The sequence below is a fragment of the Microtus oregoni genome, unplaced genomic scaffold (genome assembly GCF_018167655.1).
Source record: "Microtus oregoni isolate MIOR12 unplaced genomic scaffold, Mior012 000145F_ref0000173, whole genome shotgun sequence".
In the NCBI taxonomy this organism is placed as follows: Eukaryota; Metazoa; Chordata; class Mammalia; order Rodentia; family Cricetidae; genus Microtus; species Microtus oregoni.
In genome coordinates this window covers 766,179-780,749 of record NW_024544795.1, presented here as the reverse complement: position 1 = coordinate 780,749, position 14,571 = coordinate 766,179, and positions in this window count along the sequence as shown.

Below are 14,571 nucleotides of genomic sequence, written 5' to 3'. Positions count from 1 at the left end.
AGTCTCAATCCTGAACATCTATGCCCCTAATATAAAAGCACCCACGTACATAAAAGAAACATTGCTAAAATTCAAGGCAGCCATCAAACCGCACACACTAATAGTAGGAGACTTCAACACTCCTCTCTCACCAATGGACAGGTCAATCAGACAGGAACCTAACAGAGAAATAAGAGAATTAGTGGAGGTAATGAATCAAATGGACTTAACAGACATCTATAGAACATTCCATCCAAATAGGAAAGAATATACCTTCTTCTCTGCAGCTCATGGAACCTTCTCGAAAATCGACCACATAGTCGGTAACAAAGCAAACATCCACAGTTACAAAAAAATATTAGTAACCACCTGTGTCTTATCAGATCACCATGGATTAAAGTTAGAATTCAACAATAATGCTACCCCCAGAAAGCATACAAAGTCATGGAAACTGAACAGTCAACTATTGAACCATAGCTGGATTAAGGAAGAAATAAAGAAAGAAATTAAAGTCTTCCTGGAATTCAATGAAAATAAAGAAACAACATACTCAAACTTATGGGACACTATGAAAGCAGTCCTAAGAGGAAAGTTCATAGCACTAAGTGCCCACTTAAAGAAAACAGAGAAAGCTCACATTGGAGACTTAACAGCCCACCTGAAAGCTCTAGAAAAAAAAGAAGCAGACTCACCTAGGAGGAGTAGAAGACTGGAAATAATCAAAATGAGGGCTGAAATCAACAAAATAGAAACACAGAAAACAATACAAAAAATCAATGAAACAAAAAGCTGGTTCCTGGAGAAAATCAACAAGATTGACAAACCACTATCCAAGCTAATCAAACGGCAGAGAGAGAATTTGCAAATTAATAAGATCAGAAATGAAAAGGGGGACATAACCACAGACACAGAGGAAATTCAGAGAATCATTAGATCTTACTACAAAAGCCTATATGCCACAAAATTGGAAAATGTAAAGGAAATGGATACTTTTTTAGATAAATATCATATACCAAAGTTAAATCAGGACCTGGTGAACAATCTAAATAGACCTGTTAGTCGCGAAGAATTAGAAGAGGTTATCAAAAACCTCCCTACCAAAAAAAGCCCAGGACCAGATGGTTTCAATGCGGAATTCTACCAGATCTTCCAAGAAGATCTAATACCTATACTCCTTAATGTATTCCACAAGATAGAAACAGAAGGGTCATTACCAAACTCCTTTTATGAAGCCACAATTACTCTGATACCAAAACCACTCAAAGACTCAACCAGGAAAGAGAACTACAGGCCAATCTCACTCATGAATATCGACGCAAAAATCCTCAACAAAATACTGGCAAATCGAATCCAAGAACACATCCGAAAAATTATCCATTATGATCAAGTAGGCTTCATTCCTGAGATGCAGGGCTGGTTCAACATACGAAAATCTATCAATGTAATCCAGCATATAAATAAACTGAAAGAAAAAAACCATATGATCATTTCATTAGATGCTGAAAAAGCATTTGACAAAATTCAACATCCATTTATGTTAAAAGTCTTGGAGAGATTAGGGATACAAGGGTCATACCTAAATATAATAAAAGCTATATACAGCAAGCCGACAGCTAACATCAAATTAAACGGAGAGAAACTCAAAGCCATCCCACTTAACTCAGGAACACGACAAGGCTGTCCACTCTCCCCATACCTCTTCAATATAGTGCTTGAAGTTCTAGCAATAGCAATAAGACAACATAATGGAATCAAGGGGATTCGAATTGGAAAGGAAGAAGTTAAACTTTCGTTATTTGCAGATGATATGATAGTGTACATAAGCGACCCCAAAAACTCCACCAAAGAACTCCTACAGCTGATAAACAGCTTTAGTAATGTGGCAGGATACAAGATCAACTCCAAAAAATCAGTCGCCCTCTTATACACAAAGGATATGGAAGCAGAGAGGGAAATCAGAGAAGCTTCACCATTCACAATAGCCAAAAACAGCATAAAATATCTTGGGGTACATCTAACCAAGGAAGTGAAAGATCTATTTGACAAGAACTTTAAGGCATTGAAGAAAGAAATTGAAGAGGATACCAAAAAATGGATGGACCTCCCTTGCTCTTGGATTGGGAGGATCAACATAGTAAAAATGGCAATTCTACCAAAAGCTATTTATAGATTCAATGCAATCCCCATCAAGATCCCATCAAAATTCTTCACAGATCTGGAGAGGACAATAATCAACTTTACATGGAAAAACAAAAAACCCAGGATAGCCAAAACAATCCTATACAATAAAGGATCTTCTGGAGGCATTACCATCCCTGACTTCAAACTCTATTACAGAGCTACAGTAATGAAAACAGTGTGGTACTGGCATAAAAACAGAGAAGTCGACCAATGGAATCGTATAGAAGACCCGAATTTTATCCCACAAACCTATGAACACCTGATTTTCGATAAAGGAGCTAAAAGTATAAAATGGAAGAAAGAAAGCATCTTCAACAAATGGTGCTGGCACAACTGGATGTCATCTTGTAGAAGAATGAAAATAGACCCTTATCTATCACCGTGCACAAAACTCAAGTCCAAATGGATTAAAGACCTCAATATCAGCCCGAACACACTGAACCTGATAGAAGAGAAAGTGGGAAGTACCCTACAGGAGCTGGGCACAGGAGATCGCTTCCTATGTATAACCCCAGAAGCACAGACATTAAGGGCAACATTGAATAAATGGGACCTACTTAAACTGAGAAGCTTCTGTAAAGCAAAGGACATAGTCAATAAGACACAAAGGCAACCTACTGATTGGGAGAAGATCTTCACCAACCCCACAACAGACAAAGGTCTGATCTCCAAAATATATAAAGAACTCAAGAAACTAGACTTTAAAATGCTAATTAACCCAATTAAAAAATGGGGCACTGAACTGAACAGAGAATTCTCAGCAGAGGAAGTTCAAATGGCCAAAAGACACTTAAAGTCGTGCTCAACTTCCTTAGCAATCAGGGAAATGCAAATCCAAACAACTTTGAGATATCATCTTACACCTGTCAGAATGGCTAAAATCAAAAACACCAAGGATAACCTTTGCTGGAGAGGCTGTGGAGGAACGGGTACCCTCATCCATTGCTGGTGGGAATGCCATCTTGTGCAACCACTGTGGAAGTCAGTGTTTCGGTTTCTCAGGAAATTCGGGATCAACTTACCCCTGGACCCAGCAATACCACTCCTGGGAATATACCCAAGAGATGCTCTATCATATGACAAAAGCATTTGTTCAACTATGTTCATAGCAGTATTATTTGTAATAGCCAGAACCTGGAAACAACCTAGATGCCCTTCAATGGAAGAATGGATGAAGAAAGTATGGAATATATACACGCTAGAGTACTACGCTGCGGTAAAAAACAATGACTTCTCGAATTTTGCAGGCAAATGGATGGAAATAGAAAACACTATCCTGAGTGAGGTGTCCCAGACCCAAAAAGATGAACATGGGATGTACTCGCTCATAATTGGTTTCTAGCCATAAATTAGGGCCACGGAGTCTACAATAGGTGAACCTAAAGAAGCTAAGTAAGAAGGTGAACCCAAGGAAAAACATATAGTTATCCTCTTGGCTAAGGGAAGTAGACCCAATTGCCGGGGAGAAAATTAGGATTTTGGGGGTGGGGTGGGATGGGGGTAAGGGGAGATGGGGAGAGAAAAGGTAGAAGGGAAGGAGGGGGGACTTGGGGAATCAGGAGAATTGGGATAAAGGAAAGGTGGATAGGGGAGCACGGAACCACAATTCTTAGTTAAGGGAACCACTTTAGGGTGAGCAAGAGATTTGACCCTAGAGGGGCTCCCAAGTGCCCAACATGAGGTTCCCAGTTAGTTCCTTGGGTAGCTGAGGATTGGGAACCTGAAATGACCCTATCCGAGAGCAATACTGACGAATATCTTGCATATCATCATAGAACCTTCATCTGGTGATGGATGGAGACAGAGACAGAGACCCACACTGGAGCACTGGACTGAGCTCCCAAGGTCCCAATGAGGAGCAGAAGGAGGGAGAACATGAGCAAAGAAGTCGGGACCACGAGGCGTGCACCCACCCACTGAGACAGTGGAGCTGATCTACTGGGAGCTCACCAAGGCCAGCTGGACTGTGACTGAAAAAGCATGGGATAAAGCCAGACTCTCTGAACATGGCGAACAATGAGGGCTGATGAGATGCCAAGGACAATGGCACGGGGTTTTGATCCTACTTAATGTGCTGGCTTTGTGGAAGCCTAGCCAGTTTGGATGTTCACCTTCCTAGATATGGACGGAGGGGGGAGGACCTAGGACTTGCCACAGGGCAGGGAACCTAGACTGCTCTGTGGACTGGAGAGGGAGGGGGAGAGGAGTGGGGGGAGGGGTAGAAGGGTGGGAGGAGGGGGAGAAGGGTGGGAGGAGGGGGAGGGAGATGGGAGGCTGGGAGGAGGTGGAAACTTGTTTTTTGTTTATGTTTTTTTTTCTTCTTTTCTTAATAAAAAAATTATTAAAAAAAAAAAAAAAAAAAAAAGAATAGATAGATAGTTATAGTTATAGTTTTCCATTGTTATGATAAAAGATAAAATAGATATAAATATTGTAACTGTAATTCTTGCTTGATAACTGTTTTGTTATATGTAATTTTGCTATGTTAAAGTTAAAGCCTTCCCTTTTTTGTTTAAACAGAAAAAGGGGAAGTGATGTGGGAGTGTCATATATCAATCTGTTGATTTCATTAGTTAAGCAATAAAGAAACTGCTTGGCCCTCATAGGTCAAAACATAGGTGGGAGGAGTAAACAGAACAAAATGCTGGGAGGAAGAGGAAGTGAGCTCAGACTCGACAGCTCTGATTCCCTGGAGCAGAGACGCCATGCTCCCTTCTCCCGGGTAGACGTAATAGCTCTGCTCTCTGAGACACATGCGATGAAGCTCCGACCCAGGATGGATATAGGCTAGAATCTCCCTGGTAAGCCACCTCATGGGCTACAGCAGTGATGTGGGAGTGTCATATATCAATCTGTTGATTTCATTGGTTAAGCAATAAAGAAACTGCTTGGTCCTCATAGGTTAAAACATAGGTGGGAGGAGTAATCAGAACAGAAGGCTGGGAGGAAGAAGTTGAGTCAGGAGTCGCCATGATTCTTCCACTCCAGACAGACGTAGGCTAGAATCTCCCTGGTAAGCGCACCTTGTGGTGCTACATAGATTAATAGAAATGGGTTAAAAGGCTGAAACTAAGGGGCCAAGCGGTGTTTAAAAGAATATAGTTTCCGTGTAATTATTTTGGGGCATAAGCTAAAGCTAGCCATGTGGGCGGCTGGGTGCCGGGGTCGCAGCCCCGCCGCTCCTTACTACAACACAGCAGATTATTAGAAATGGGCTAAATTGATATGTGAGAATTAGCCTAGAAGAGGCTAGATAGAAATGGGCCAAGCAGTGTTTAAAAGAATACAATTTTAAAAAACAAATTTAAAAGAATACACATATATATCATTGAATATATCTATCATGCCTTTCTTTGAATATATGTATGTTTGTATATGTCTATATGATTAATATTTAAGTTTTCCACAATGAACAATGTGTTTTTCCTGCAGTGACAGTTGAAGTTTACAGGAAGAAGATGGGGCCCCATAACAACAATTCCACCTGGTTGATATGACATCATGATACTGATAGCGCTACTACAAGACCTGTTTTAGGTACCAGCTGCATAAGACAATTCCAACTTAATTAGCTGAAATGGTGCACATCTTGTACAACATTCTGGCCAGACTGCCACAAAATACTCAGAGATTATTTGCAATTTTAAAAGACATTGATCTTGTAATTTAACCATCCATTTTACTTTCACAGGATCCCCGAGAAAAAACATCACTCCCATGACAGCTGAAAGTAATTCTAGAGGACTATGCTCCCTCTCCCATTAAAGTTTGTCCTTGGGTTTAAGGACATCGTTTTAGGGGTTGATTACAATTAATATATGGTTGTATGTTGGGAGAGGAATTTTACAAGATCAGGGATCTTTTTGAAAAACAATAGGGATAACTGGATGATGGTATAAAAGATTTGTACTTGTGAGCTATTGTTTTTAGACAAATATATTGATTGGTATTGATACTTGTATATTGATACAAAGTTAAATTATATTGACTACTGTGTGCATACATGCTTCTACCTCTGTTTAAAACATTTTTTATGTATTGATATATATTATATTGATATATGTATATTTAGCATATTGTAGTGTACATTTCTACCTCTGATTAAGATACTTATATATTGTTTATGTATTGATTATATTTACCTTATTGCAATGTATATTTGTACATTGTTTATATTTGGAGGTCATATTGTCCTCATTTATTGCACAGATGTTTATTGTCTTCATCTTTAATTTAGATAGGTATTGAGAATTATATAGATCAATAGTCATCTATGCTATCATTTGTAATTAGACTAATCAGGTTCTTTAGATACATAGAGATTATAGTCAGTATGGATAGATAATCTTCAACCTCTTCAAAGAGCTGTGGAAAATGGCCTTCAATCTAACTCGGAGTTTCATGGTAGTAGTGAGACACAATTGCTCCTGGCAACACTGATCTATTACTGAGAGCATGTTGAGCACCAAAGACACTCCACCTGGAGCCTTTCTTCTTGGGAGAACTGGCATTTGGCCAAAGAAATGCCCATACCTCAACCACTGACAGAGATACAGAACATGCATCAATGGATAAAACAGGACTGTTATAGCCTGCCAAGACAGGGTAAGATAGTTTTGAAAAGTTGCTTGCCTTTGAAAACGGTATGTCAGTTATGTTAGGCCTTAGCCAAAGTTGGCTGCTTCACTGCTGCAAACGTGACTTTGGGTGATTGCCCAGGTAGCCAGTTGTATCTGTGATTTGTTGCATATTTTGGAAGTTGTTTGATTGCACTTCCTAATTATTCAGGTAACATTATTTCCCCTCTCAGATCTTTGATGGGGTTGAAGACTATATAAATGTAGTTACTTTCCTCTCCTGACTTGGCCAAGTTAATTATTATACAAAAATTAAGCTAGTTAGAATGGGATATTTCTACCTATTGTATATAATTTTGTAGAAAATTTAGAATTCTCTTTTATTAATTCTTTTATTTATTTATTTATTAAATATTTCTGCCTCCTCCCCGCCACCACTTCCCATTTCCCTCCCCCTCCCTCAATGAATTCCCCCTCCCTCGTCAGCCCGAAGAGCAATCAGGGTTCCCTGCCCTGTGGGAAGTCCAAGGACCACCCAGCTCCATCCAGGTCTAGTAAGGTGAGCATCCAAACTGCTTAGGCTCCCACAAAGCCAGTACGTGCAGTAGCACCAAAAGCCCATTGCCATTGTTCTTGAGTTCTCAGTAGTCCTCATTGTCCACTATGTTCAGTGAGTCCGGTTTTTTCCCATGCTTTTTCAGATCCAGGCCAGGTGGCCTTGGTAAGTTCCCAATAGAACATCCCCATTGTCTCAGTGTGTGGGTGCACCCCTCGCGGTCCTGAGTTCCTTGCTCGTGCTCTCTCTCCTTCTGCTCATGATTTGTACCTTGAGATTTCAGTCCGGTGTTCCAATGTGGGTCTCTGTCTCTGTCTCCTTTCATCGCCTGATGAAGGTTAATATTCAGGAGGATGCCTATATGTTTTTCTTTGTGTTCACTTTCTTATTTAGCTTCTCTAGGATCACGAATGATAGGCTCAGTGTCCTTGGTTTATGGCTAGAAACCAAATATGAGTGAGTACATCCCATTTTCTTCTTTATGGGTCTGGCTTACCTCACTCAGGATAATGTTTTTTATTTCCGTCCATTTATATGCAAAATTCAAGAAGACATTGTTTTTACTGCTGAGTAGTACTCTAATACGTATATATTCCATACTTTCTTCATCCATTCTTCCATTGAAGGGCATCTAGGTTGTTTCCAGGTTCTGGTTATTTAAAACAATGCTGCTATGAACATAGTTGAGCATATACTTTTGCTGTATGATAGGGCATCTCTTGGGTATCTTCCCAAGAGTGGTATTGCTGGGTCCAGAGGTAGGTTGATCCCAAATTTACTGAGAAACCGCCACACTGATTTCCAAAGTGGTTGCACAAGTTTGCATTCCCACCAGCAATGGATGAGTGTACCCCCTTCCTCCACACCCACTGGAGCAAAGGCTATCATTGTTTTTTTTTTTTTATTTTAGACATTCTGACACGTGTCACATGATATCTCAAAGTTGTTTTGATTTGCATTTTGCTGATTGCTAAGGAGGTTGAGCATGACCTTAAGTGTCTTTTGGCCATTTGAACTTCTTCTGTTGAGAATTATCTGTTCAGTTCAGTGGCCCATTTTTTAATTGGGTTAATTAGCATTTTAAAGTCTAGTTTCCTGAGTTCTCTATATATTTTGGAGATCAGACCTTTGTCTGTTGCAGGTTGGTGAAGATCTTCTCCCAGTCAGTGGGTTGCCTTTGTGTCTTAGTGACAGTGTCCTTTGCTTTACAGAATCTTCTCAGTTTCAGGAGGTCCCATTTATTCAATGTTGCCCTTAATGTCTGTGCTGCTGGGGTTATACATAGGAAGCGATCTCCTGTGCCCATCTGTTGTAGGGTACTTCCCACTTTCTCTTCTATCGGGTTCAGTGTGTTCGGACTGATATTGAGGTCTTTAATCCATTTGGACTTGAGTTTTGTGCATGGTGATAGATATGGATCTATTTTCATTCTTCTACAGGTTGACATCCAGTTATGCTAGCACCATTTATTAAAAATGTTTTCTTCATTCCATTGTATAATTTTAGCTCCTTTGTTGAAAATCAGGTGTTCATAAATTTGTGGATTAATATCCGGGTCTTTAATTCGATTCCATTAGTCAATGACTCTGTTTTTATGTCAATATCAAGCTGTTTTTATTACTGCACATCTGTAATAGAGTTCGAGATCAGGGATAGAATTGCCCCCGAAAGTACTTTTATTGTATAGGATTGTTTTGGCCATACTGGTTTTTTTTTTCCATATAAAGTTGATTATTCTTCTCTCTAGGTTTGTGAAGAATTTTGTTGGGATTTTGATTAGTATTGCATTGAATCTATTGATTGCTTTAGGTAGAATTGCCATTTTTACTATGTTGATCCTCCCAATCCATGAGCATGGGAGAACCTTCCATTTTCTGGTATCCTCTTCAATGTCTTTCTTCAAAGACTTAAAGTTCTTGTGAAATAGAATTTTTACTTCCTTGGTTAGAGTTACCTCAAGAAACTTTATGCTATCTGTTGCTATCGTGAAAAGTGAAGTTTCTTTAATTTCCCTCTCTGCTTCTTTGTTCTTTGTGTATAGGAGAGCAACTGATTTTTTGGAGTTGATCTTGTATCCAGCCACATTACTAAAGGGGTTTATCATCTGTAGGATGTTAGCTGTCGGCTTGCTGTAAATAGCTTTTATAATATTTTGGTATGACCCTTGTATCTCTAATCTCCCCAAGACTTTTATCATAAAAGGATGTTGAATTTTGTCAAATGCTTTTTCAGCATCTAATGAAACAATCATATGTTTTTTTTTCTTTCAGTTTATTCATATGATGGATTACATTGATAGATTTTTGTATGTTGAACCAGCCCTGCATCTCTGGGATGAAGCCTACTTGATCATAATGGATATTTTTTCTAATGTGTTCTTGGATTCAGTTTGCCAGTGTTTTATTGAGGATTTTTGCATTGATATTTATGAGTGAGATTGGCCTGTAATTCTCTTTCTTGGTTGAGTATTTGTGTGGTTTTGGTATCAGAGTAACTGTAGCTTCATAAATGGAATTTGGCAATGACTCTTCTTTCTCTATATTGTGAAATACATTAAGGAGTATAGGTATTTGGTCTTCTTGGAAGTTCTGGTAGAATTCCGCATTGAAACCATCTGGGCCTGGGCTTTTTTTTTGGTAGGGAGGTTTTTGATAACAGCTTCTAATTCTTCACGACTAACAGGTCTATTTAGATTGTTCACCTGGTCCTGGTTTAACTTTGGTATATGGTATTTATTTTAAAAAGTGCCCATTTCTTTTGCATTTTCCAGTTTTGTGGCATACAGGCTTTTGTAGTAAGATCTAATGATTCTCTGAATTTCCTCTGTGTTTGTGGTTATGTCCCCCTTTTCATTTCTGATCTTATTAATTTGCATATTCTCTCTCTGCCATTTGATTAGTTTGGTTAGGGGTTTATCAATCTTGTTGATTTTCTCCAGGAACCAGCTTTTTGCTTCATTGATTCTTTGGATTTTTTCTCTGTTTCTATTTTGTTGATTTCAGCCCTCAGTTTGATTATTTCCAGTCTTCTACTCCCCCTAGGTGAGTCTGCTTCTTTTTTTCTAGAGCTTTCAGGTGTGATGTTACGTCTCCATCTTAAAAAAAAAAAGTGTGCTTTCTCTGTTTTCTTTAAGTGGGCACTTAGTGCTATGAACTTTTCTCTTAGAACTGCTTTCATAGTGTCCCATAAATTTGATTATGTTTTTTTTTATTTTCATTGAATTCAAGGAAGACTTTAATTTCTTTCTTTCTTTCTTTCTTTCTTTCTTTCTTTCTTTCTTTCTTTCTTTCTTTCTTTCTTTCTTTCTTTCTTTCTTTCTTTCTTCCTTGATCCAGGTGTGGTTCAGTAGTTGACTGTTCAGTTTCCATGAGTTTGTCGGCTTTCTGGGGGAAGCATTGTTGTTAAATTCTAACTTTAATCCATGGTTATCTGATAAGACACAGGTGGTTACTAATATTTTTTTGTAACTGTGGAAGTTTGCTTTGTTACCGAGTATGTGGTCAATTTTCAAGAAGGTTCCATAAGCTGCAGAGAAGGTATATTCTTTCCTATTTGGCTGGAATGTTCTATAGATGTCTGTTAACTCCATTTGATTCATTACCTCCATTAATTCTCTTATTTCTGTGTTAGGTTTCTGTCTGATTGACCTGTCCATTGGTGAGAGAGGAGTGTTGAGGTCTCCTACTATTAGTGTGTGCGGTTTGATGGCTGCCTTGAGTTTTAGTAATGTTTCTTTTACGTGCATGGTGCCTTTATATTAGGGGCAGAGATACTCAGGATTGAGACTTAATCCTGATGAATTGTTCCTGTTATGAGTATAAAATGTCCTTCTCCATCTCTTCTGATTGATTTAAGTTTGAAGTCAACTTTGTTAGAAATTAGTATGGCCACTCCTGCTTGTTTCTTATGTCCATTTGCTTGATAAGCCTTTTCCCAGCCCTTTACTCTGAGTAGGTGCCTGTCTTTGTGATTGAGGTGGGTTTATTGTAAACAGCAGAATGTTGGATCCTGTTTTTGTATCCAATCTCTTAGCCTGTGCCTTTTTATAGGTGAGATGAGTCCATTGACATTAAATGCTATTAATGACCAGTGGTTGTTAACTCTGGTCACTTTTTTGGTAGTAGAGTTTGTGGGTTTACCTTCACGTTTCCCATTTCTTATCAGAATTTTTAATTTATCATCCATGTTATTCCATCTTCCGGAACAGTTTGACTTTTTACAGAAGGCCCTGGATTTCTTATATTTCCTGGTGAAACATGTCCTCCATAGTGACTGGGAATAACTGGACCACTTTTGACTTGGGGACCTGTGTCAGGTATCTCAAGGAGTTTCCTAATGATATTGGCTTGCCTTTTCTGACCTTTGTTAATATGCTTTTATTGGTCCAAAGTTGGCCATTGCCATACCTTCTACATTTCCCTGAAGGATTTGTCCCCCCCCCCCCCCCGATTTCTACAATACCTAGAGTGGGTATCAATCCTAGGAATTTCTTGTGTACAATCTGTCCTAAGATGTCCTATTCTACCATAATTAAAACTTTTGGCATTTTTATGTGTCCTCATTCCTTTGAAAATTGCTTCTCCTACTCAAAATTCAGTTTTATATTCCAATGTCTCAATGTTTATTGTATGCAAGATCCATTCATCCATAGGTGCTGATCTAACCTATAAAGACCCAAGATTCTTTTTGCATTTAGATTGACATTTTCAAAAGTCAGATATTTGATAATTATTCATCTCTCATCTGGATCTGCTCCTCTTCTTTGAACAACCTTAGTTAATCTTTGTAAAATGTTACTAAAAAGTTCTCTCTGGCCCTGTTTAACCATAGTGTATGATTCAATAAATTTCCCTAGTTCTTGAATCCTGTCCTAAGAATTTAAGGCTGCTTTGTGGCATAGGGATAAGATTTGTTCATTGTTAATAGCATGAACCTGTGGGTAAACATAAGTGCCCTCACCAAGAATTTGATCCTGGGAAGTCTCAAGTCCCTTTGCTCTTCCCTGCTGTTATAAAATTTTAGCCTCTTCCCTGAAATAACATTCAAACTTGAATGGGGCCCATCATCCTGGAGTGCAGAAACTAACTGAAGCCAGTTATGTGATGTCACCTTAATGCTACAAGCCCATGTCTTTACCATCTCCCTAAAAAAATGTGGAATGCAAGCCATAAGTTACAAGAGCTTGCTTAATTTATTTTAGATCATTCATTTCTATAGGTATCCATCTACCTTGTTTGGATCCTTTTGGGCCTTTAGAACTTGATGCTTCGCCTGAGTAGATTACAGGGTAGGAAGCTAAAACTCTGGGTAAGTCATCTCTGACAGCTGCTGATGATGTTAAATCCTGTCCTTGTGCCTTCTTTCCCTGTTCACCAGTTCTAAAACATTTTCTCAATTACTTCAAATCTTTTGTAAAGCCTAAGTCTCCTGCCCTGTACATAGTGATAGTGATTTCATAGATGTCCCTAGAATTTGGTCCTCATGCTGCACATGTGACTCCAAGGTCTGAAGTTTCTTCTTTAAAGATAACACCTCTTCCTTGAACATTATTTGGATAGTGTGTGGAATAACATCCTTAAGAGATACTCTATTTGCTATTCTATCATAACTTTTTAACAAATTGTAAATGTCAAATTCAACTGTATGAATTCTTTAAGATAATTCATCAGAACCCTTAGACATGGATTCAATTTTGTCTATCAAAGTATGGTTACCCTTTTCAATTGTATTAATATTTTCAGGTAACTTTTGATTTTCGATGATATCAATCCTGTTAACTAGCTGTTCATTCTTAGTCTGTAAAGACTGTATTATTTCTAAAAGTGCCTCATTCTTGGCTCTGTTATCAAACCATTTTCTTAAGGATATAATATGAAGAAAAACACTGAGTCCCAATATTCAATAAATGGATATATCATCATCACCATATAAGGCTTGCATAATATAATCCATACTTCTAGCAAAAACATTACTAAAAGTTTCAATGTTAATGTAGTTTGCCATATTGATTTATTAATTACCTCTTATGAGATCCGTTAAATTGTTTCAGATGTAATAATTTTATTGTCCAGCAGATATTGCGGTTGTAGAATCACGACTAGCTGCTATCAACAGGTGGCAAAAGGAATGGTACTGAGCCACATTAGTTTCCTGCCTTGGTACTGGCTAAATAGTGAGAAATATGCTTTGCTTGACAAATTAAAAAACAATTGAATCAATTTTGTACATGGAGAAAGAAGCCCAGGGTTCATGAGCAGGAAGCACAAACTGGAAACTGCACAAGAGACACCATGTGGCAAGGAATGCACTAGTAGGGGATAAGGATGTTCACTAACTTTGGAAATTTTCAAGTTGCTGCACAAAGTTAGCTCTACTGTGGCAGGTTTTTTTTTTTAATTTTACACATCATAAATTTAGTTTGTTTACTTTCTTTTTTTGTGTTTTTTGTACTCTTTTTTATTGAGAAAAGGAAAAAAAACAATTTTCCGCCTCCTCCCAGCCTCCCATTTCCCTCCCCCTCCTCACACCCTTCTCCCCTTCCCCCCACTCCTCTCCCCCTCCCTCTCCAGACCAAAGAGCAGTCAGGGTTCCCTGCTCTGTGGTAAGTCCTAGGTCTTCCCCACTCCGTCCATATCTAGGAAGGTGAACATCCAAATTGGCTAGGCTCCCCCAAAGCCAGCACATTACGTAGGTTCAAAACCCCGTGCCATTGTCCTTGGGTTCTCATCAGCCCTCATTGTTCGCCATGCTCAGAGAGTCCAGTTTTATCCCATGCTTTTTCAGTCACAGTCCAGCTGGCCTTGGTGAGCTCCCAATAGATCAGCTCCACTGTCTCAATGGGTGGGTGCACCCCTCGTGGTCCCGACTTCTTTGCTCATGTTTTACCTCCTTCTGCTCCTCATTGGGACCTTGGGAGCTCAGTCCAGTGCTCCAGTGTAGGTCTCTGTCTTTATCTCCATCCATCACCAGATGAAGGTTCTATGGTGATATGCAAGATATTCATCAGTATTTGCTATAGCCTAAGTGCTTTTTTTTTTTTTTTTGTAAAACCCCAGCCACATAGATTTAACTGTATGCAGCTACTTGGAAATTTCCCAAGCTCTCAAACATTCCCTCACTCACTGCCATGTTCCTTGATGCTTGGTATTTCTTGTGCATCTTCTGGTTTGTGCTCCCTGACCATGAATCCTGGCAGTATTTTAAAAACCTCTGCCTTAAACCTAGAGTGGATGTGGACTTTTGAAAACATATATCATCCTATCTTTTAAATAATGCGTA